The sequence below is a fragment of the Typopeltis vanoorti genome, chromosome 23 (genome assembly GCF_054136105.1).
Source record: "Typopeltis vanoorti isolate ZY-2024b chromosome 23, IOZ_Tvanoo_1.0, whole genome shotgun sequence".
Taxonomy (NCBI): Eukaryota; Metazoa; Arthropoda; class Arachnida; order Uropygi; family Thelyphonidae; genus Typopeltis; species Typopeltis vanoorti.
In genome coordinates this window covers 93,220,371-93,245,756 of record NC_143571.1, presented here as the reverse complement: position 1 = coordinate 93,245,756, position 25,386 = coordinate 93,220,371, and the positions used below count along the sequence as shown (strand labels likewise).

Genomic DNA, 25,386 nt, shown 5'->3' with positions numbered 1-25,386 from the left:
AGTGCTTTGCTCATGGTCAACAATGAGCAAAGAACAAAGGACGTCGCCATCTTTACAATCACACTACAGTTGTTCAAGGGAATAAAGGTGAGTCATGAAATGCATAAAATACCTGAAGGATTTATCGTACGACCGAAATCACATAACCTGTAGGAAATGTCATAGGAATCTACAATTTACATGTGCTGACCTTTCAGAAACAACCTGGCAATGTAAATCCAATTCAACACGCAAGGAACGGAAGTGCCTACTCTGCAGGGAGAACAAAGAAACACATCTAAGGCAGCCACCTACAGCACAAGCGATTATACCAGAGGCAAAATCAGACAGTGAACTGAACAGACAAAAAATGCAGGTGAGTCCTATAATTTCAACTCTTTAAATATACTAATAGAAAACGGTCTAGAGACTATAAAAGCCTGCTTAATAGATCTTGTGCAAGAACTCTCTGATAAACAAAACGCACAAATAATAAAAAATCTAGAGAATATGAGGATTTGGTCAAACATAACAATTTAGCAGTGAAAGAAGTCTTGCAAACGGTAAAAGATATTAAAATCAGCATTAACGCAATAACTGACAGGCAACACAATTTGATGAAAGAGACATCCTAACTCCGTCAAGTTCTTAATTCACTAAAACTGCAATAAACATTAAATCAGCAACGATATAAAGACGATCTTGTTATAAAGAGTCTTGATGAAACTGCGCCTACAGAAAACCTCAGAGACGTAGTTTTAAAATTAGGCCATGTAATCGACATCCCTCTACAGCATAACGACAATCAGACCATAAATGGGAATTCCCAAGAAGAGCAAAAAACAAGGCCTGCCACGATCCATACCAGTCATAGTTCATCTTACAAGCAAGTCCATAAGAGACAATCTCATAAAAGCCAGCATACAGAAAAAAACAGTTGACAAGGACTTGAACGCATTGCAAGACAATACACCAATCTTCCTATCAGAATGTTTAACACAATTCAACCAGAATCTGTCGTACCAAGAGAAAAGCAAAAACAGAAACAAATTATCCATTTTTGTGGATCACAGATTCCAAGATATTCTTGAGGACATCATAAACTTCAAAACCGATACAAATTAAAAGCTCAGAAGACATAGAAAGACTGCCATAGGGAAATAAAAAGAATGTCTCCTAATTAGTTCAAAAATAAAAACAGAATAAAAATGAATGTGAACCATCGATGCAAATGCAATAACACCAGAAAAAAATATTGCAATTTCACTTTGATCAGACCTTTCAGATCATTCGTTTGACCTCTCGGATATCAGCCTACTTCCAACATGGCAATCAAATTAATAAAAGATATCTAACCAGTGTAATCCTCAGATAAGCTTATTAAAAAGCATCGAGGATTCAAGACATTTATTACATTGAGGTGTTGTAGTTGCAGTGCTTGAATACATTAAAAACAAAAATTGCAAAACATAACTTATTGTTAGGTTATATGTATGTAATATATGTATTATTCTATGTATGTAATTTTTATAATTTTTGAATTTGGTAATTTCTATAATTTTATAATCTAATTATTATATGTATGCAAGACATAATAAAGTGTTAAAAAATGAGCTATGATATTGATATTGAAAAAAAAAATTATGACATTTATATTTTTAAAAAAATCACTGCACTCTACATTTTGTACTGAACAGAAAATATAATAGTATGCTTGATTGTATATATGTAAATACTCTGTATGATGATAAATAAAATGTTAATACAGTTTAAATATTATTATTATTATTATTGTTGTTATTATCATATAACTATATTAAATAACTATACAGGGAGTTGATGGTCAAGCTCTACAATTACTTATTGATTATGTATATTCTGCCGAAATAAAGGTGACAGAAGAAAATATACAGGTATTATTACTTGCAGCTCATATACCACAATTAACTGATGTCAGAGACGCATGTTGTGATTTTCTTCAAGCACAGCTTCATCCTTCAAACTGTCTAGGCATTAGAGGCTTCTGCTGATCTTCATGGTTGCCTGGAATTTCTCAGCTATGCAATAGCATACAGAACAACAGTTTGTAGAAGTAGTCGAAAGTGAAGAATTTTTGGCTCTCTCTTCTTCTCATGTGTGTAAACTTATTTCAAGTGACATGTTAGCAGTACCATCAAACGAAAAGGTATTTGAAGCAGTTATGGCTTAGGTAAATCATGACTTGGAAAACAGAGAGGAATACTTAGCACAACTCATGGAACATGTCCTGTTACTTGAAAGGGAGATGGTAAATCCCGTTTTAACTTATAGCCAGGTCCGAAACTCGGATAGTAATCGATCCGAGCGAGCCCAAGTGTAAATGATCACTTGGGAAGTACAACACCAGGGCAACTCCATGCAAAGGTGGAGCAAGCTCCGTCACTAACTTTAATATTCTCTCATAATGTAACACCCAGCTCCTAAGAGATGTATATATGTTGTTTTACATTATGAGAAGAGATCACTACACAGACCGGTTTCAACCTTTTTTTTTGAGGTCTCATCAGTGCGTAGATAGACCTGGAATATGAAGGTTTTTAAGTGAATACGAACTTATATACCTCTACTATCGAATTGCCGAAGTGGTTTTTTTTTCGGCATGAAACTCTATGGATTTCAATCGGAGTTTCGGACCCGGCTATAAAATAAAACGGGATTTACCATCTCCCTTTCAATTAACAAATTCGCCGGTAAAATAGCCTTTCGGCTTATTATCTTAGTAATGTCCTGTTACTTTTGTTATCGCAAGAATATTTAGTACAGCAAGTGGAGGAAGACCCTCTTTTGAAATCTAATCACCTTTGTAAAGATTTCCTAATAGAGGCAATGAAGTACCACTTATTAAAAGGTGAACAAAAGGTGATGTATAAAACTCCACGAACAAAACCCAGAACTCCAGTAGGAAGACCAAAGATTCTCTTAGTTGTTGGAGGACAAGCACCAAAGGATATAAGAAGTGTCGAATGCTATGATTTTTAAGATGAAAGGTGGTATAGCAGTTAGCTGAGCTTCCAACACGTCGATGCCGAGCTGGACTTGCTGTTTTTTTAAATGGGTTTGTTTATGCTGTGGGTGGCTTTAATGGTTACTTACGAGTTCGCACTGTAGATATATATGATCCAGTACGAGATCAGTGGTCTCAAGCTCCAAGTATGGAAGCACGTCGTAGTACATTGGGAGTGGCAGTATTAAACAATTTGATCTATGCTGTGGGTGGCTTTATTAGCTCTATAGGCCTTAATAGTGCAGAGTGTTATGATGTCTGACTTGGAGAGTGGAAAGTTTTGGCTCCTATGAGTGCCGGAAGGAGCAGTTTTGGTGTTCTGTTGAAGTCCTGATTGGATTCCTCTATGCAGTTGGAGGTTATGATGGTGCTTGACGTCAGTGTCTGAGTTCAGTAGAATGCTACAATCCTGAAACAGATAAATGGTCCTTAGCAGCAGAAATATCACCTAGACGAAGTGGAGCAGGTGGTGGTGTACTGGACAATTTTTATATGCAGTTGGAGGCCATGATGGCCGTCATATCAGGAAGCGTGTGGAGTGTTATAATACAGAAAAAAACAAATAGTTGGACCTCTGTGGCAGATATGGTTATGTGTCGGAGGAATGCAGGTATTATAGCTGTTGATGGACTCCTCTATGTAGTTGATGGTGATGATGGCTCCTCCAATTTGGCATCTGTTGAAGTGTTTATAACCTAAAACTGAAACATGGACTATGTTGCCTTCATTTATGATTATTGAACGGAGTTATGTTGGTGTTGCTATAATTGGCAAGCCAATGTGATTGCTTTAACATAGCTAATCAAAATATTTCCTTGTTTTCAGTATAGACATTTTTGAAAAGAATAGCTTTATCAACATAGGCTGGAAAATAAACTGAAGCTACTTGTAAAGTAATTTTTGTCAAATTTTTAATAGGATACCGACAGTTCCATGTGCTAAAATTCATAGCCATATGAAACAACATTTTTACTTTAAGAATATTAAAAGTACTCTCCTAAGTGTGATGAAAAGTTTCATTTCTGTGGTAAAATGCTTAAAGCAAGCGCAGAAGATGTTTAAGTGCATTATTCAGATTTTCATGTGTGTTTGATAATAAATAAGTTAATCTTTAAAAATTATTATTATTATTATTATTATTATTATTATTATTATTATTATTATTATTATTATTATTATTATTATTATTATTATTATTATTATTATTATTATTATTATTTTATTCACATAAATGATACATAGTCAAAACAAGATATCATATAAATAAACGTTTGACAGGTGATTCAGAACAATTCAGATTCTACCCAAGAATCTAAGAATAGTTCGTCAGGTAGCGTCGCAAAATATGGATCCAAGTAATGCTGTTTTTTGTAGGTCATATGGGGTCACTTCGTTGATTTTTAATTGCTATAAATAGTTGGACAGCTTCTTTGAAGTTGCACCAAGTGCACCGATAACTATTGCGATGACTTTGGTGTGTTTAAGCCACAGTCGGCCAACTTCGATTGCCAGATCTCGATATTTTGTAATTTTTTCCAGTTCTTTGTTGTTAATGTTGTTATCACTGGGTGCTGCAATATCGATAATCCAAACCTGTCGATGTTCGATAATTGTGATGTCAGGTCTATTGCGTTCCAAATGCCGATCAGTTTGTATTCTAAAGTCTCAGAGAATTTTTGCTGTTTCGTTTTCCAATTGAGTCTCTATTTTATGCTGCCACCAGTTATCAGAAGTAGGAAAGCCATATTTTTTGCATACCTGCCAATGAACTATTTTCGCCACTTGATCATAGCTGTTTTTATAGTCAGTTTGAGCTATTTTGCTGCAGGCACCGATTAGATGTTCTACAGTCTCATCTTTCTAATTGCATAATCTGCATTTGCTGTTATTATTGATGTTGAAAATTTTGTTTCGATTGCATTAGTTTGTAATGCCTGTTCTTGAGCTCCTAGAATAAATCCTTATGGTTCTTTTTTTAATGTATTCATGTTGAAGCCATTGCCATGTCTTGTTCACGTCAATTTTGTCCTCAGAATTTCGAAGAAATTGGCCATGCAAAGGTTTATTTTCCCAGCGCACATATTGCATATTTTGTTGTTTCTTTTTTTGTAATCGGATTTGTTTCCTGTTGCTTTTAGAAGGACCTCTTGTGTAATTGCTTGAAGCATTGTCTCAGAGCTATTGTCGATGTAATTTCTTAAACCAATTTCTTCTTCTTCCACAGCATGTCTCACTTGCAGCTGACCCCGTCCACCTATTCTCCTCGGTAGGTACAACTGATCAACATCACTTCGTCGGTGTAATGCATGATGCATAGTCATTAGTTTTGCGGTCTGGTTTGTCTAGGTCTTCTTTTTTCCAATTTATTATGCCAGCTGTGTATCGGATCACTGTATAGCCCAAGAATTCATTGCTCTAATTGTGTTTAATCCATTTAGTTTTGTTTTTAGAATACTTCCAAATCTTTTAATGTATTCTGATTTTGCCTGTTATTTAACTTTCGAGTGGAGAATATCATTTGCTTCTAATATTCCTAGGTATTTATAGTGTTCGTCAGCTGAAATTGTTTTTATATATTTCACTTGATCAAAATTAAAGTTGCTAGTGTCATTAATTTTTCCTCGTTTAATATATAAAATTGCTCATTTATCTAAACCAAATTTCATTTTGATGTCCTGATTGAAAATACGAACTGTGTTCAATAAAGAATCTATTTGCTGGGCCGATTTTCAATATAGCTTCAAGTCATCCATATACAACACATGAGAAATTTTAATATTACATTTAGGAATTTCATATCCAAGTTTTGTTTTCTTCAGAATCACAGACAAAGATATCAAAGAAATGGTGAAGAGCAATGGTGACAAAGAATCACCTTGGAAAATTCCACGTTTAATCCTGATATCTCCAAATCGTCCATTATTCATTATTAATGTTGTTTTCCATGATTTCATGGCAGTAGCCAGAAACGAACATATGTTTTTGCTAATTCTAAATATTTTTGCGATTTTAAGATCCAGGAGTGTGAGAGGGAATCGAATGCTTTCTTGTAGTCTATCCATGCTATGTTTAAATTAGTTTTTCGTCTTTTTGTGTTTCTGAGAATCATTTTATTAATAAGGTTCTGGTCGTTTGTTCCTCTAGATTTTTGAAAATTGCCTTTTTGTTCACTCGGATAAATCTCATTATCTGATAAGTAGTGGTAAACGAAATTTGCTATGATTGCATTGAACAACTTAAGCATAGTTGGGAGGCATGTTATTGGACGATAGTTACTTGGATCTACACTCTTATCCTTATCTTTCATGAAGAGAAAAGTGCGCCCAGATATCATCTAGTCTTCCACTGAGCCTGACCGGAACAAATAATTAAAGTGTTCTGACATTCGATCATGTAGACTGGTTAGATGTTTTAACCAAAATCCATGTAGTTCGACTTTTCCAGGTGCACTCCAGTTTTTTAATTTTCTAGCTTGAGCACTGACCATTTCTTTAGTGATAATGACATTTTGCATTTGTTTTTGTTTCATTTCTGACTCTATTTCCTTAATCCATTAGGCATCTTTATTGTGTTCAATAGGATTATCCCAGATCGACTTCCAAAATGTGAGTGTTTCTTCTTTTCCGGGTGAATGATGGTTTGCATTTGTATGTCTCTGGAGAGACTGAAAGAACTGACGTTGGTTCTGTCGAAATTGCATATTTTGTGCATATTGGTTTATTCTTGCTTCATGTCTTAATTTTCTGTGCAGTCGCTGTAATTCTTTGTTTTCACTCCTCGGTAACTTCAGCAATTGTTTTGTTGGCCATATTATATGTGTTAATCAGTTTGTTTTTGATGTTATTATTTTTCAACCGTCCTTCTTTAAAACTCTTTAAGTTGCTTAGATCTGCTCGAAGCCTGTTGACCTTTCGTTCTAACCGGATTTTCCATGGTGCAGATTCTTTCATCCTCAGCTTTTGCTCTTTCAGTTTGCAACCCAGCTTTATTGAAATGATATAGAACTCTGGTGTATAGGAGCTGATTTGTTTCCTTTATACTGTTGGTTGTGATGGTTCAATTACAGCATTTGCGTCTAAGAGGAGCTGTTTTAGCTTAGATTGTTGTAAAGATTTTAATGGTGGTAGTCTTATACGGTCATTTATGGCATATGTTCAAATATCCCTGACTTCATTTTACACTGCCCTTCTGTCAAACATTCTGAGGTATGTCATCAGCTTGATGTTTACTGAGTTGAATTCCAAAGTTTGATGTAGCTACCTTGTGATGATTGTCTGTTACTGGAGTTGTTGGCTTATTACATAACTCTTGCAGATCAAGATCAGTAAATATTTTGTTACAGAAAATGAAATTCTTTTGGTGCATAAGTCTTTGTTCTCTTATTGCAGATTCTGGGAATTTTTGTTTCCAAATTAAATTCATACGCTTTCTGAAACCTCGTTTTTCTGGTGTTGATCTGTAAAACCATTACATAATTTCTCTGTTTTCTTCTACGGTCCATTTTTTACGTTTGGTTTCTTCCAGTCGCTTTTCAGCTTTCTGCCCTGATTGCTCAGAAAAGAGAGCTGGATCCTGTAGCCCACATGTCGCCTGATGCACAGGATCCCCACCATCTGATGCAGTCCTTGATGATCCGGGTGTCGACTGATCCGGTATGGATCTCTCCTTCCTTTTCACCATTAAGATGTGGGATGGAAAACTGTTAGTCTGGCTCCTCAGTTGAGACCTGTCTGACAAGGGTGGCCCTCCTGGCAGCTATGCAACCGCCAGAATAGCTCTCAACATCACTGAAGCACGCAAGCCCCACCGTCACGGAAATGCCTTTTTCCTTTTATTATTATTATTATTATTATTATTATTATTATAAATTATTAAAATCAACATAAAAATCCTAGGATAACACAAAACTTAATGCTAGAAATACACAGAAAGGACGCTTTATGGAAAGAATTAAAGCCATATCCAAATAACACAGCTTTAAAAACTGAATATAAGATAACAAGGAATCGCCTTACAACACAAATCAGAAATGCAAAAAGAAGCTACTACAGAGACAAAATAACCTCTGCACAAAACAACATGAAACAAACCTGGCATCTGATCAATGAGATGCTAGATTTTGTTCCCAACACTACTGCCTCTGAAACCATAAAACACAGCTTCATGAAAGACGCAAAACCTACCCAACAACTAGCAAATGACTTTAACCAATACTTTGCAGACTCCATTCAAGAACTGCGCAGAAATATTTCCCCCAATCCCAAAACGAGACCCTCCACTTGGACCACAATCAAAACAGACATTATGGTTCCCAACCATAAAAGAAGCCGAACTTCTCTCTGCAATACATCAAATCAAACCAAACAAAGGCACAGGAATTGATGGTATAAGACCTAAAGATATAAAGCAACATGCAATTAGTTTAAGTCCTATCCTACTAAAATTAATAAAATATTTAAAACAGGACAGATACCAAGTATGCTAAAGACCAACAAAATCACACCCATCTACAAACATGGGAAAAAAATTAATCAGCAATTACAGACCCATAGCAACATTACCAATTATCAATCAAATTATGGAGCGGATCATACTGAAGAAACTCACAGCATACACTGAGATCTTTCATATTATCCCCAAAACACAATATGGTTTTCAGAAAAATAAGGGAATAACATCTCTCTTGGAAGACTTTACAGACTTTATTAATACCGCCTTAGACAAAAACAAAATTGCCATGGTAGTCTTTGTTGATCTAACTAAAGTATTCGACACACACTTACACATCAAACCTTGTTAGAAAAGCTGAGGCATGTTAGAATAGACGGGCCTCTTCACAGGTGGTTTACAAACTACCTTCAAAATAGAAAGCATATCACACGTATCGGATCAAACCGAAGCAGAGAGCTACCAGTAACCGGTGGAGTACCACAGGGAGCTGTACTCTCCCCAACTCTATTCAACATTTACACGCATGATATCAATCAGTTACCACTCAAAGGTAAGATATTCCAATACTCAGACGATACAGCAATAATATCCATCCATAATAACGCAAGCATAGCCCAAACAAATATGCAACATGACATAAATCTGATCATAGACTGGCTCACGAAAAACTCCATACACCTAAACTCAGAAAAGACAAAATTAATGATATTCAGAAATCCACTGACTCGACCAGTTGATAACAAATATATAACCATCCAACATCCACTTTCCAACATAAAAATCATCACACAGTATAGAAAAACCACTACAATCACTCAGGTTGAAACAATACGATACCTTGGAATTTACTTCGATGCAGATATGAACTGGAATAGCCAAATAAACCATTTACACCACAAACCCCGAACAATAAGTGGCAAACTCTACAGGTTAAAAGACATAGTTCCCATACGCCTAAAAACACAAACATACAAAGCACTATGCCAAAATATACTAAGATACGCTATAACAACGTATGCTTTCTGTGCACCCTACAAATTAAATAGATTAATGTCGCTAAAGTACAAAATGATAAAAGTGATCTTTTGGGAACAAAGTGAAAATAACGACCTTGTATACATTGCAATGTCAGAACACAAAATACTGACAGCAAAACATTTATGTCGCTATGCAGCTTTGCTAATACATTATTTTGATGCCAACTACAGGACAGTCAGAAATACATACCGTATAACAAGACCTCAGACAACTAATTATATCACATATAAATACAATAATCACTACGGAAAGGCCACGCGAAACTTCTACATTCCAGCATGATAAACAAATTACCTTTTGAATATAGAAACCTTAAAAAACTACAATAGCCTGAAAAGAGCTCTGAGGACATACAATGAACAAGAAATACGCACCCAAAATACCATACAAAATTAATGAAACACAATATATTCGTTCAGGCTTCCAGTTCAGCGAAGCGCGTGCGTGCGTGCGTGCGTGCGTGCGTGCGTGTGTGCGTGCGTGCGTGCGTGCGTGTGCGTGCGTGTGCGTGCGTGCGTGTGTGTGTGTGTGTGTGTGTGTGTGTGTGTGTGTGTGTGTGTGTGTGTGTGTGTGTGTGTGTGTGTGTGTGTGTGTGTGTGTGTGTGTGTGTGTGTGTGTGTGTGTGTGTGTGTGTGTGTGTGTGTGTGTGTGTGTGTGTGTGTGTGTGTGTGTGTGTGTGTGTGTGTGTGTGTGTGTGTGTGTGTGTGTGTGTGTGTGTGTGTTTCATGGGGACACCAGCATATAATTAATTATTCAGAAAAGGTCTAACTGCTGCCGCCATCTCGACTGTACTCTAAGAATTCCCAGTCTTTAACAGGAAAGAAATATCACACTTATTTGAAAAGTCGTGCCGCCACCTATAGACGACCAAAGACAAAAGTTCAAGACAATGGCGAATGTGTGTCACCCTGGGAAATTCCAGGATATCTTATCTCTAAATTTCACCCACAATTTCTTAGGCAAACTAAAAACACCACGTGATGTCATTGAGACATATGTTCTCCAGAAATTTCAAAACTCATATCGTCACGATTCCTTATCTCTAAACGACACTCACAAGGTCATACGTGAACCAAACACACCTCGTGATGTCCCTGACAGATGGGGGCCCCAACGAAATTCCAAACATTCCATACTCTGTCTTACCTATGCCATCACCCACAAGGCCTTATGCAAACCATTTACTTATCTACATCTCACAACAGTACACATCCATGACACTTATGTCGCTTCACCCATTCACCCTATCCCTGTTTGGTTTGAAGTGTCCTACTAGTCACGGTACGAATCCTTCTCCACTAATATATCTTCCTTTTCCATTCAAATCAATAACGTCACTTATTTACAACTAACGAATTACGTCACTTATCTTCAACTGATAACAGCACACATCCACGACACTAATGGCACTTTCCCCATATACCCCACCAATATTTTGTTCATATTGTACCACCAATCACAACATGAATCCTTATCCACTAATATATCTTCCTTTTCTATTCAAAACAATAACACGTCACTTATTTACAACTAACAAATTACGTCACTTATCTTCATCTGTTAACAACACACAACCAGCGCACTGACGTCGCATTCCCCATTCGCCCTACCCCTATTTGGTTTAAACTGCCCCACCAATCACGACACTCGTATTTATCTGTAAACAGCACCCACAATTCCATACGCGAACCAAAACACAAGACCTGATGTCACTGACACATATGCCCCCAGGGAAATTCCAAACATTCCAAACTCATGACATTACACAGACAAAGATGTCATCAGCTGAACAACCAATCACGTCACGATTCTTTATCTTATCTTGATCTTGATCTGGTTCAAAGCGCCTACCCTACTAATCGTGTAATCTTCATTGTTAATATTAGAAGACCACGTGTTGTAAATATAGATGAAAAAGAGTATTATTATCAAAAATTTAATTGAAATATAATGTACAAAAGGAATCACATATGCAGCACTTAGTGTTGAGTTTTGTAAAAATTACAAGTTGGAATATCACTAAAGATGATTATTGTAATTGTGTAAATATTTCATAAATCAATAAAAAAAAATAAATAAAAAACTATTGAACTCTGTGTTGCATTAGTTCATTGTAAATTGAATTGTATGTACATTCGTGCCAATGCTTATATAAATAGGATGGATATATATTTAGCTAGTTTTTAAAATCATATATATTTACATTTATAAAGAATTAAGTACTCTCTGTTTTGTACTGTACAGAAATATCTCATTGTGTGTGTGTGTGTGTGTGTGTGTGTGTGTGTGTGTGTGTGTGTGTGTGTGTGTGTGTGTGTGTGTGTGTGTGTGTGTGTGTGTGTGTGTGTGTGTGTGTGTGTGTGTGTGTGTGTGTGTGTGTGTGTGTGTGTGTGTGTGTGTGTGTGTGTGTGTGTGTGTGTGTGTGTGTGTGTGTGTGTGTGTTCATTTTAATATAAACTGACTAAAAACCCGAGAATTATAACAAATTAAGATTTATTTGAAAACGCAACATGTTTCGTCGGGATTGACTTCATCAGGCGTTAAGAACATAGAAAGCTATTAAAAGACACTGAAAAAAAAAACATTGAGACACTCTAAAGCTATACAATTATTAAATATTCGACTGTAAATTACAGTTATTATGAACTTGAGCTATAGTCCGTGTTAAAGTTCTATTGTTGTACACTCGTGCGTGTGTGGAACCACGCGATCTCCAGTATCTGTAGTAGGGCTGAAAGAGTCAGGCAAATTGTAGCTCAGATTATTGTTCATATGAAGAGGGGCCAAGGTGATTTCTTTTGACTCGACAATGCGGCGTTCTACCTCATCGTGGCAAATGTGTAGGTTTGAAGTTGTTGTCCAATTTACTTCATGTTGGCGGCTTTCGTTGTTCGTGTTTATTGAAAACAGGACATGGCCTAATTGGGCAGTAGCTCTGGTTCTCTTCTAAGCAATGTCTCTCTGGCGTTCCTAGAGACGTAGGATGATAGATTTCTCCGTTTGGCCATAGTAAGGTTTTCCGCACTCACATGTGACTTTGTATACACCTGGGAATTGTAGAAGGTTGTGAGATTGTTTGTAGTTGCTAAAACTTGATCTTATTTTTGGAAGAGTCGAGAAGCACGTTTGTATGTTAAATTTCTTTAGGATTCTACTCAGTTTTTTGGATAGTGTGCTGATATATGGCAAGGAGTATTACCTTTGGAGTCGTCCTGTGTCTCTACGTTTCTACGCTGACGGTGGGATAATTGTTAGTTGATACTTTTTAACGAGTAGCCATTGTTCTTAAAGGTCCATTTAAGATGTTGTAGTTCTTTTTTTAGGTTCTTCTTCATCTGCCAGTACAGATCTTGCACGATTCGCAAGAGTTGATATAATACCCAACTTTTGCGCTGGATGGTGATGTGAGGACCCATGCAAATATCTGTCCGTGTGTGTTGGATTTCTAAATATAGAGACTTTTATTGATTCAGGCGACTTGGTGAGTTTAACATCTAGGAACAGAGGGAACAGTTTTCTCCAATCTCCATGGTCAATTTGATATCCTGATGGAGGTTGTTTAAGTGGTTAAGAAACCTGTGAAGATTCTCAATAGTATGCTCCCATATGAGGAATATATCGTCCACATATCTAAGCCAAATTCTTGGTTTTAAACTAAAAGGGGATATTGCCTTTTGTTCAAAATCCCTGTGTGTATGTATATATATATATATATATATATATATATATATATATATATATATATATATATATATATATATATATATATATATATATATATATATATATATATATATATATTCATTCTACATAAAAAATCTCCGACCTATCGTATATATTATACGATAGGTCGGAGATTTTTGATGTAGAATGTTAGTCTACTTGGTTCCTCATCTGACTGGTGGCTTCGACTGGGCAAGATAACTCTATACAAAACAGCCTAAATGTTAGCTAGTAGGCTAACATTCCGTATGAAAATCTCCGACTTATTAAACCCAGTTTATATCATCTTATAATATATAGTGGTCGAAAAAAAAACATTCATCTTTAGATATTAGTTTTTCATTATATAAAACTCTGTGTAATCTTCATTATTAATATTAGAAAAAATGCCTTGTACATTATTACAAAGTTTTTATTGAAATTTAATGTACAAAATGAACAATATATGCAGCATTAAGTGCTGAACTTTGTAAAATAATAAGTTAGAATATCACTCAAAATCATTATTGTATACAGTGGTACCTTGGATTGCAGTAACTTGGTCTGCGAGTGTTTCGTAAGACGAGCAAGAATTTTTAATAAATTTTAACTTGATTAACAAGAAACATCTTACAATACGAGTACTGTATTACCTATAAGCTTTGTCTGCCGATCGTCACGTGATCACAAGCCGCTCGGGATTGTGGGTAATCGTCGGCACACCTCATTCGCATAGTCAACATTCGTGCTTGTGTTGTGACCACGTGTGTGTGCGTAAAGCATTTTTTTATTTTGTGTCCAAATGTAATGGCTGTTCTTTATTAAACTGTACTATGACAATGGCCAATGAAGAAAAGGGTTGAAAGAAGTGACATCCATAGTTGTGACTGTGAAGCACGGAGACGCTGCGAGTTCGGACGCAAAGGCAGCTGTGGCGCTCGTTGCCGAGTTTCAGAAGCTCATGGTTTCCGAGTGTTACCTGCCGCAGCAAGTTTTTAATTGCGATGAGACAGATAGCAGTGATTCCGTTAGTGACAATGAAAGTCGTCCTACCCAATACAGTTAATTGTATTTACTGTAATATGTAATTGTAAAAAAAAAAAAATCAGCTAACGCCTTTTTATTCCCCGTATACGGGGAGTAGGCGAGGCCATTTAGCCCTATCTAACTTTTGGAGACTGAGTGGGCAGTTCAATCTCCACTGGTACCAATCAGAGATAGATGGCCCAAGGCTATCACTAATTAAGCGGTACTCAGTGAAGAGAGACGGCTCAAATGTGCCGCCATCTCGTGGTCCCTAACCCTAACACAATATATTTAATGTCTGAAATAATGTGGGTTCTACGGTCGATTTTCTTGTGTTTACAGGACGAAAAACCCGAGTTTCCGGGAGGAAAAACTTGCTTGCCCGTGCCAGAGATCGACTAACTCGGGAACCGGTCGAAAAAGGCTTAGAAAAATTTCCTCTAGTCGCCGACTAGACTCGAAACCAAGTCTTCCTTCGTGCGGCCAAGCGCGGTGGTTGGCAAACGCCACATCCACTGAGCTACACAGGCTCTTATATGTAATTGTAATGTATTTAATAAATTCGATTACTTTATGTATTTTGTATTAATCGTTTTTATATGAATATTTTTGAGTTTTGGAACGAATGATCTGAGTTTCTATTATTTCTTATGGGGAAATTCGCTTTTATATAGAGTGCTTTGGATTACGAGCACGTTTCCGGAACGAATTATGCTCGCAAACCAAGGTACTGCTGTATATGTAAATATTTTAGAGATCAATAGAATTAATATTATTGTTATTAAAAAAAAAATTTTATTAACATGGCCTTGGGTACTCCCTATAAGGGAATAAAAGACGTTAGTTATTATCATTGCCATTATTATTATTATCTTATAAACATAATTGATACACAGTCAATACAAGATATCATATAAACAAAAATATGACTGGTGATACAGAACAATTCAGATTCTACACAAGAATCTAACAATAGTCCGTCAAGTAGCGTCGTAAAATATGGGCAGTTCCAAGTAAGGATCTAAATAGAGCTCTATTTAGAGTTAGTTCCAAGTAATGGTGTTTTTATAGATCATATGGGGTCACTTCGTTCATGTTTAATTGGGGTAAATAGTTGGATAGCTTAAAATTTTCAATATTTGGTCATAAAATACAAACGCAACTTTTTGTGGTTATAAGACCATATGTTTTTTTTTTTTCGCCAACTAGTTTGTTTCGCTAGCTACTGTGTAGCTTAAAATTTAGCTACCTAACAGTTACAAACATTTCTGTATTCTTTCTTATTTTTTGTGTGTACCGGCAGAGACTTGACAAAGTTAGACCGTAACTAGCGAAACTAGCCGGCGTTTTTATACTGATATATGTATTAATAAAAAAAAAAAAACATATGGTTTTATAACCACAAAAATTTGCGTTTTTAGTTAGATAACTTCTTTGAAGTTGCACCGATAACTATTGGAATGACTTTGGTGTGTTGAAGCCACAGTCGGCCAACTTCGATTGCCAGATCTCGATATTTAGTAATTTTTTCAGTTCTTTGTTGTTAACGTTGTTATCACTGGGTACAGCGATATCAATAATCCAAACCTGTCGATGTTAGATAATTGTGATGTCAGGTCTATTGTGTTCCAAATGCCGATCAGTTTATATTCGAAAGCCCTAGAGAATTTTTGCTCTTTCGTTTTCCAATACAGTCTCTATTTTATGCTGCCACTAGTTATCAGAAGTAGGAAAGCCATATTTTTTGCAAACATGCCAAATGAATTATTTTGGCCACTTGATCATGGCGGTATTTATAATCAGTTTGAGCTATTTTGGTGCAGGCACTGATTAGATGTTCTACAGTCTCATCTTTCTGATCGCATAATCTGCATTTGCTGTTATTATTGATGTTCAAAAATTTTGCTTTGATTGCATTAATTTGAAATACCTGTTCTTGAGCTGCTAAAACAAATCTTTCTGTTTCTTTTTTAATGTATCCTTATTGTAACCATCGCCACGTCTTGTTCACGTCAATTTTGGTATAGCCCAAGAATTCATTGCTCTAATTGTATTTAATCCATTTAGTTTTGTTTTCAGAATATTTCTAACTCTCTTGGTGCATTCTGATGCTGCCTGTTGTTTAACTTTCGAGTGGAGAATATCATTGGCTTCTAGTATTCCTAGCTATTATAGTGTTCGTCAGCTGAAATTGCGTTTATATATTTCTCTTGATCAAAATTAAAACTGCTTGATCAAAATTAAAACTGCTATTCCTTGTTTAAATATAATATAAAATTATATATTATATAAATTTTAAAATTGTGCATTTATCTAAACCAAATTCCATTTTGATGTCCCGACTAAAAATACGAACTGTGTTCAATAATGAGTCTATTTGCTGGGCCGATTTTCAATATAACTTCAAGTCATCCATATACAACAGATGGGAAAGCTTAATATTACATTTAGGAATTTCATATCCAAGTTATATTTTCTTCAGAATCATAGACAAAAGTATCAAAGAAATGTTGAAGAGCAATGGAGACAAGGAATCACTTTGAAAAATTCCACGGTTAATGCTGATATCTCCAAGTCGTTCATTATTCACTGTTAAAATTGTTTTCCTTGATTTCATAGCAGCAGCCAGAAATGAACATATGTTTTTGCTAAATCCAAATATTTTTAGTGATTTTAGGATCCAGGGGTGTGGGAGCGAATCAAATGCTTTTTTGTAGTGTATCCATGCTATGTTTAAGTTAGTTTTTCGCCGTTGTGAGTTTTTGAGAATCATTTTATTAATAAGGTCTTTTGTTCCTCTAGATTTTTGAAAATTGCTCATTTATTCACTCGGATAAATCTCATTATCTGATAAGTAGTGGTATACGAAATTTGCTATGATTGCAGTGAACAGCTTAAGCATAGTAGGTAGGCATGTTATTGGACGATAGTTACTTGGATCTGCACTCTTATCCTTATCTTTCATGGAGAGAAAAGTGCGCACAGATATCATCCAATCTTCCACTGAGCCTGACTGCAACAAATAATTAAATTCTTCTGCCATTCGATCATGAGACTGGTTAGACGAACTCCGTGGATTTTTGTTAGAAATCCACGGAGTTCGTCTTTTCCAAGTGCACTCCAGTTTTTTAATTTTCTAGCTTGAGCACTGACCATTTCTTTAGTGATAATGACATTTTGCATTTGTTTTTGTTTCATTTCTGACTCTATTTCCTTAATCCATTAGGCATCTTTATTGTGTTCAATAGGATTATCCCAGATCGACATCCAAAATTTGAGTGTTTCTTCTTTTCCTGGTGAATGATGGTTGCATTTGTATTTCTCTGGAGATACTAAAAGAACTGACGTTGGTTCTGTCGAAATTGCATATTTTGTACATATTGGTTTATTCTTGCTTCATGTCTTTTAATTTTCTGTGCAGTCGATGTTATTCTTCGGAAACTTCAGCAATTGTTTTTTTGGCCAAATTATATGTGTTAATCAGTTTGTTTTTGATGTTATTATTTTTCAGCCATCCTTTAAAACACTTTAAGTTGCTCCGATTAATTTGAAGTTTGTTGGGTTTTCCTTCTAACCGCATTTTCCATGGTGGAGATTATTTCATCCTCGGCTTTTGCTCTTTCGATTTGCAACCAAGCTTCACTGCAATGATATCGGCTGTGCTGCATAGGAGATGATTTGTTTCCTTTATACTAATTTCTTCTTCTTCCTTATTATTATTATTATTATTATTATTATTATTATTATTATTATTATTATTATTATTATTATTATTATTATTATTATTATTATTATTATTATTATTATTATTATTATTATTATTATTATTATAGCTTGAGCACTGACCATTTCTCTAGTGATAATGACAATTTATATTTGTTTTTGTTTCATTTCTGACAAAGTTAAAAGAAACATATTATTTAACATATCAAAACAAAGACAAATACCAAATAATATCCTAAAAGCTGTCACAAGTATATATGAAAATAATCAAATACAAATAAGATTAAATCATGAGCTATCATATACAAGAGAGATAAACCAAGGGGTCTGACAGGGATGTCTCCTCTCAGCAACTCTTTTTAATATCTACTTAAATGAAATAATAATAAAATGGAGTAAAAATTTACATCAAGGAATTAAACTTTCACCTACAGTTAACTTAAACACTCTCCTCTTTGCAGACGACCAAATAATAATTAAAAATTCTGAAGATAACTTACAGAAAGCTATTTTAAATCTAAATGAGATATCCAAAGATTATGGTATGATAATATCAACGGAAAAATCAAAAACTATGGCCTTTAAAGGACAAGATCCAGCAAGAACTAAAATAGTATTAGATAACAAGATCTTAGAACAGGTGAATTCATTTAACTACCTAGGATGTATGATCACTTATGAAAATGAAAAAGATATAAACATAAAAATTGCAAAATATTTAAAAATAACAGGAATAATTAACTCTATATTTAAACCAAATCTAGTTCAAAAACAAACCAGGCTAAAAGTATACAATACATTAGCCCTACCGGTCTTAATGTATGGAAGCGAAATCTGGACAATAAAACAAAAAGACAAACAAAGATTAACAACAACAGAAATGAAGTTTATGAGAAAAACTGCAAAGTATACCCTATTTGATCATAAAAGAAACGAAGATATTATGAAAGAATTAAACCAAGAACCAGTAATTGAAAAAATTAAAAAATATAAACATAGATGGATGGAACAGTTCAAAGAATGAAAACAGAAAGATTACCAAAACAAGCCTTAAAGTACAAGCCATTAGGAAAAAGAAAACCAGGACGTCCTCTTAAACGATTCAACGATGACTTCTAAGGCCGGAACAGGCCATACTAGGCCTAAATCCTTGATACGTATGATGATGATGTTTCATTTCTTACTCTATTTCCTTAATCCATGAGGCATCTTTATTGTGTTCAATAGGATTATCCCAGATTGACTTCCAAAATTTGAGTGTTTCTTCTTGGTGCTATATTATCACCCACTCTATTCAATATATACCTTAACGATGTTCATAACATATCCATGAAAAGTCAAATATTTCAGTACGCCGATGACACTGCACTACTAGCAATCCACACAGACATCAACACGGCTCTCTGCAAAGCACAACAAGACCTAAATGAAATCACAACATACTTCCACCAAAACGCAATTCCAATTAACGGCACCAAAACACAGATGTTGGTAATACACAACCCATGAATCATACGCTCCGCATCACTATCGATACACTGTCACACATGCCGCTGCATTAACAACAAAAATACCTGCCAATGTTCCGAAATCAATCCTGTAACACAAGCAAAATACCTCGGTCTCTATATTGATTCCCACCTTAAATGGACAAAACATATAGAATACCTACACACCAAACTCCGGATCATCACAGAAAAATTCTCCCAAGTTAAAGACATTATTCCATCCAACATAAAGAAAAACTCCTATATCACAGTGAATCCCTACTCATATACTAATGACAGTCTATGCAAACATATCAAACAGCCACCTAACAAAATTAGAAACATTACACGGGAAAATCGTGTCAACAGTGATCTGGACACCTTACACGCAACAACCAATATCCGACAAGCACATGGCGATACACAGAATTCTGAGCATAAAACCCTGAAACACTACATGACATTAACAAGGAATTATTTGAACATCACCTATCGAAACAACAGAGACACATATCGTATAACACGACCCACAACAACTCTCTACATCCCTACACCCTTCATCAATTCATATGGTTCTTTTGTGAGATCTCATCAGATACCCACGCAACTCAACAACCTACCGAGACATTTAAAACACATAGATAACTCCAGAACATTAAAACACGAACTCTGGAAAATATACCAACAAAGTTTATATCCGATTAACACTAATATACACATCACAAATCACCAGCATCCAATGCCAACATCCCATACATAAACAGCAACAACAACATAAATAGTGAAGCCTAAATCCCACTCTCTTCACAAAAGCTAACCCAAGCTTCGAAGTAGGTGGGATTAACTCGCCTCACTCAACCACACGTAATCCTTATAACCAAAGAAGCAGATTATGTAATAAACAGATAGTAATGTTACAACAATAAAGAAGATACTGAAGATACTGATTATTATATGATAATATCATTAATATAATACTCTTATGTAACATAAAAAAATAATGTAATAAATTATTCTTATAATCAAAAAATTATATAAACAATATATATATATATATATATATATTATACAAAAAATTCTGAATAATCTCATTGTTAACATTAGAAGAACATGCGTTGTAAATACATAACACAGAGGCAAAAAAATACTATTAAAAATTTTAATTCAAATCCAGTGTAGAAAATGCAGCACTTAGTGCAGAATTCTGTAAAATTTTAAGTTGCAATGTCACTCAAGTTGTTTATTGTATGTGTAAATATTTTAGCTAATAAAAAAAAATAATAATAAAAAATAAATAAATAAAATTATTATTATTTTATTATTATTATTATTATTAATTGACACATCGAAGGTGTCTAAGAATCTTCGTGGGATGGTGCACTACTCCATTGCTCAACTCACCTTCTACCCTACTGAATTGGCCTATTACACGATTACCATCAACACACAACGCCAACTAGCTGCCACCACCACAAATAGTGTTTTTTGTCTGTAAACGTTGTGTGTTTTCATGATCTATTTGTCTGTTAGCGGGATGAAAAACCCGAGTTTCAGGAGAAAAAAAAAATATGCTCCACAAGTATGAAATTCAATAACTCACCTTCAATGGAAAAAGTCCATATAAATATTCCTGTCGTCTCGACAAGCATCGAACCCAGGTCTTTTCCAATCAAAGGGCGCAATGTCCAGTTGTTCATCCAATCTCTGTGCATAAGTGCCTTATATGTTTGGGGTTTTCACTTTTCACCACAATTGTTGAGCAATTCATTTATCTCTCATCAATTCTATCATCGAATATTCGAGTTTTGTCCAATTCCATGACATGTTATTTAATCCATTCTGTTTCTAACAATGAAGCGATTCTAGACTTCCCTGGTCATGTTGAGAATTACTGATGTAGTCTATTACATCTTTATTAAGTTTGGTACATGAACGGTTAGCTTACTTAGAAATAATAATTTATTTATATCAAATCCATTGGAAACAGCACAAAATCAAGCAGTTAAATTACTCATATCATAAAATAAGAAATTTTGTCATGTTGTACCATCATTTTTTATTTTGGTTTAACCAATAAGAATACAATTTGGTCGGCTAAATCCCAAATTGCCAGCCCATCCTCGTTCGTTCAGTATCAAAGTAGATACCCAACAGGGTGCACCACGAGAAGGTGAGGATTGGACATTAGGTCAGAAGCCCTGGTCGGTTCTCCGCATTCCTTTAAAGGCTATGTGCAGGTCTCCTCTCAGTTATACAGCTTTGACCCTTAAGCACCCCTAAGGAGTAGCCATAGTATTCAACACAAAATACGAGGCTAATCTTCTTGAATGGCAGTCAGTCTCAAGTAGAGTAATGTGGGCAAATATGAGAATGAGGAACTGGACAATGAGACTTATTTGTGCCTATGGTCCCACAGAAGGTTCTACTAAGGTAGAAGTGGAGGAATTTTTTGAGGCTTTAGAAAAAGCAACTGACACAATGAAAAAGGAAAAGTTGGTCCTTGTTGCGGATCTAAATAGTAGAGTAGGAAATGATTGTGAGACATACAAAAATATTTTGGGAAAATTTGGAGAAAAGAGCAAAGCTAATAATAATGGCAAATATCTGTTGGATTTCTGCTCAGGACATGGACTGGTTATTACTAACACCATGTTCCAACATAAAAATGTGGACAAATTCACATGGAGAGAAGAGGCTAGGAATAAGAAAAGTCTCATTGACTATGTTATTGTTGATAGTGATGTTTTCTCCCTGGTGCAGGACACCAGAGTGTACAGAGGATTTGAAATTGGAAGTGATGACTATTTAGTCTTGAGCAGAATAAAATTGAATTTCATATTGAAAAGAATAACATGTAAGAAAGTTTTAAAGCGAATAAAAGTTGAGCAGCTCTCAGATGTAAACTGTAGACTAAAATACAGAAATATTATTGAAAAGAAAATGAAAGAGTTTGAGAACAGGAATCAAACCTTGGAGATTCAGTGGCAAACTCTGAAGGAAACATTGATTGATTCTGCCAGAGAGGCATGTGGTGAGGTTGTGTGCAAAGATAAAAAAATCAGAACTCCCTGGTGGACACAGGAAGTTAAAGAGGCAGTGAAGGAAAAGAAGAAAGCATATCATAAGTTCCTGGCAAATAAGTCAGGTTTTACTCTTACAGAATACAGAGACAAATGTAAGAAAGCTAAACAGTGTGTAAAGCTAGCTAAACAAAAGTCATGGGAGGACTTTGGCAAGAATATAGAAAATAAATATCAAGAAGGTGGCAAAATATTCCGGAGGTTGTTGAAGAAGCTTAGGAATGGAGGAAAGAGTGCTGTAAAAGGAATTAGAGATGATAAAGGTAACATGAAAATGGGAGAAAAAGATATCCTTGAAGTATGGAGTAATTACTTTGAAAAACTGCTAAATGAAACAAGCAGTGATGACAGCACAGTGATAAAAAACACTGACCAGGCATGCAGTCAGGAATATATATCCATACTTGAAGTAGAAAAAGCCATCAAAGGCTTGAAATGTGGAAAGGCAGCAGGAGTAGATGATATTCGACCAGAAATGCTGAAGTATGGTGGTATAAGAGTCTTACAGTGGCTGCACTGCATAGTTCAGAAAGCCTGGACAGAGGGACGAATTCCCGATGATTGGAGTAGAGCTCTCATAGTACCCATATATAAAAAGGGAAATAAAACTGAATGTGAGAATTACAGAGGTATTTCCCTACTGAGTGTTCCTGGCAAGTTCTATGCAAGTATACTTGAGAAATGGTTGAGAAGAATTGTGGAAGAAAAGCTTGGTGAAGAACAAGCTGGATTCAGGCCAAATAGAGGCTGTAAGGATCAGATCTTCACTTTACGACAAATAGTCGAGAAAGCATGGGAATATAACAAAGATCTGTATTTAAGTTTTGTCGATTTGGAAAAGGCATATGACAAGGTGCCAAGAGAGAAGCTATTCAATACGCTGCAGTTATATGGTGTGAATGGGGCATTATATCAAGCAATACTTAGTCTTTATTTGAGTTGTGAGCCAGCAGTTAGAATTGAAGGAAGTACAGGAAGATGGTTTAATGTTAAATCTGGTGTGAGACAAGGCTGTACATTATCCCCTCTGTTATTCATTATCTATATGGATCACATTATGAAGGAATGTGGTATTAAATCTGATATCAAATTTGGAGATGTTAATGTCAGCTCTTTGCTTTATGCGGATGATGTTATACTTCTAAATAAATCCGCTACAAGTCTGCAAGATTCTCTGACTAAATTGAATAGCTGTTGTAATAGATATGGTATGAAGGTCAGCAATAAAAAGACAAAGACAATGAAAATAGGCAGAATCATTGAAAATGTCAACTGTGTTGTGAATGGAGAACCTGTGGAACAAGTAAAACATTTCAGCTACTTAGGCACAATTTTTACTGAAGATGGTAAACTAAATATAGAAATAGACAACAGAATCAGCAAAGCTGGTATCGTGGGAAGTCAATTGAATAAATTCATATGGAATAAGAAAGAAATTAGTCGGAACACTAAATTAGCTGTATACAAGACTGTGTTCAAACCAATTCTAACTTATGGATCTGAGAGCTGGGTCAGAAGTAAAACACTTGACCAAAGACTAGAGACCGCAGATATGAGAGTCCTGAGAAAGATTAGAGGCGTGAACAGATGGCATCAATGGCAATATCATATTAAAAATGAGGATATTAGGAAAGAACTTGACATTGTCAGCATCCAGGAATGCGTTAGCAGAGCTAATCTCAGATGGTATGGTCACTTAAATAGAATGGGGAGGAAAGATTAGCAAAACAAGTGTTCTCTGCCAGGTTGGCAGGAAAACGACCCAGAGGAAGACCAAGATATAGGTGGATTGATACTGTACAAAGTGCCTTAGACGATAGAAATATAAGATCTGATAATGTTGGAGTCTTGACAAGTAACAGACTGATTTGGAGGAAAATTGTAGATAGGAAGTTAGTAATGATGTAATTTTTTCATGCAGTACTGTCATATCCTGTACACCCCTTGAGGGTACATGGCAGGAATTTGATGATGATGATGATAAAATAAGAAATATTGTTTGCATTATTATTATTATTATTATTTGAGAGTCGATCTCTGGCATGGGCAAGCGGGTTTATCCTCCCCAAAACTGGGGTGTTTTTATCCAGTAAACTCAAGAAAATCGACCGTAGTACCCACATTATTTCAGATAGAAACATATCTTGTTAGGGTGAGGTACCAAGAGATAACAGCACTTGTTTGCACCCTCTTCATCGGTGGCTGCTATAATTAGTGATAGACATGGGCCAGCTATTTCTGATTGGCTACCGATGGAGATTGAACTGCCCACACAGTCTCCAAAAGCTAGATAGGGTATAAAGGCCTCGCCTACTCCCTATAAGGGAATAAAAGGCGTTAGCTGATTTATTTTATTTATTTTATTATTTGAGACCACCAGGGAGTCAAGGACTCATCAAGGGGGCTATAAATCACCCAAACCAGCAGTCATACCTACTCTTAAATTCATTCACACTAGATGCACTCACTAACCCTAAAGGTAAACTATTCCGGAAAAACATTTATTGGGATTATATTGATCAAGTGTATATAATAAACAACTAAGTTATACCAACTAGTTTCACCAACGAAGTCTGTTGGCATCTCCAGGGTACATAACTGGTGTAAGGCACTAAAAAGTAAAAAACTGTTACAAACTAAAATCAACCGATTCCAATTATATTAAACAAAGAACAGAGCGCGTACAATACATTCATAAGAGCGTGGATGATCTCACTTGTTGTTATTTAGGAACGTTCTATAGTTGGCACTATAATTCAGTTCTGGGGAGTTGAAGGATCTGGTAAGGGCCTTCCAGATCACGGGCAAGATTAGTCCTTGGTTCCTGTTAAGGTTTTGTGTACAGCGGGCAATTGTT

The 25,386-nt window shown here is 35.5% G+C and overlaps 1 pseudogene; it reads left to right on the top strand.

The window, feature by feature from the left end:
- Positions 1 to 1,799: 1,799 nt before the first annotated feature.
- LOC150094068 (kelch-like protein 3 pseudogene) lies at positions 1,800 to 3,806 on the top strand (annotated as a pseudogene).
- Positions 3,807 to 25,386: the final 21,580 nt, after the last annotated feature.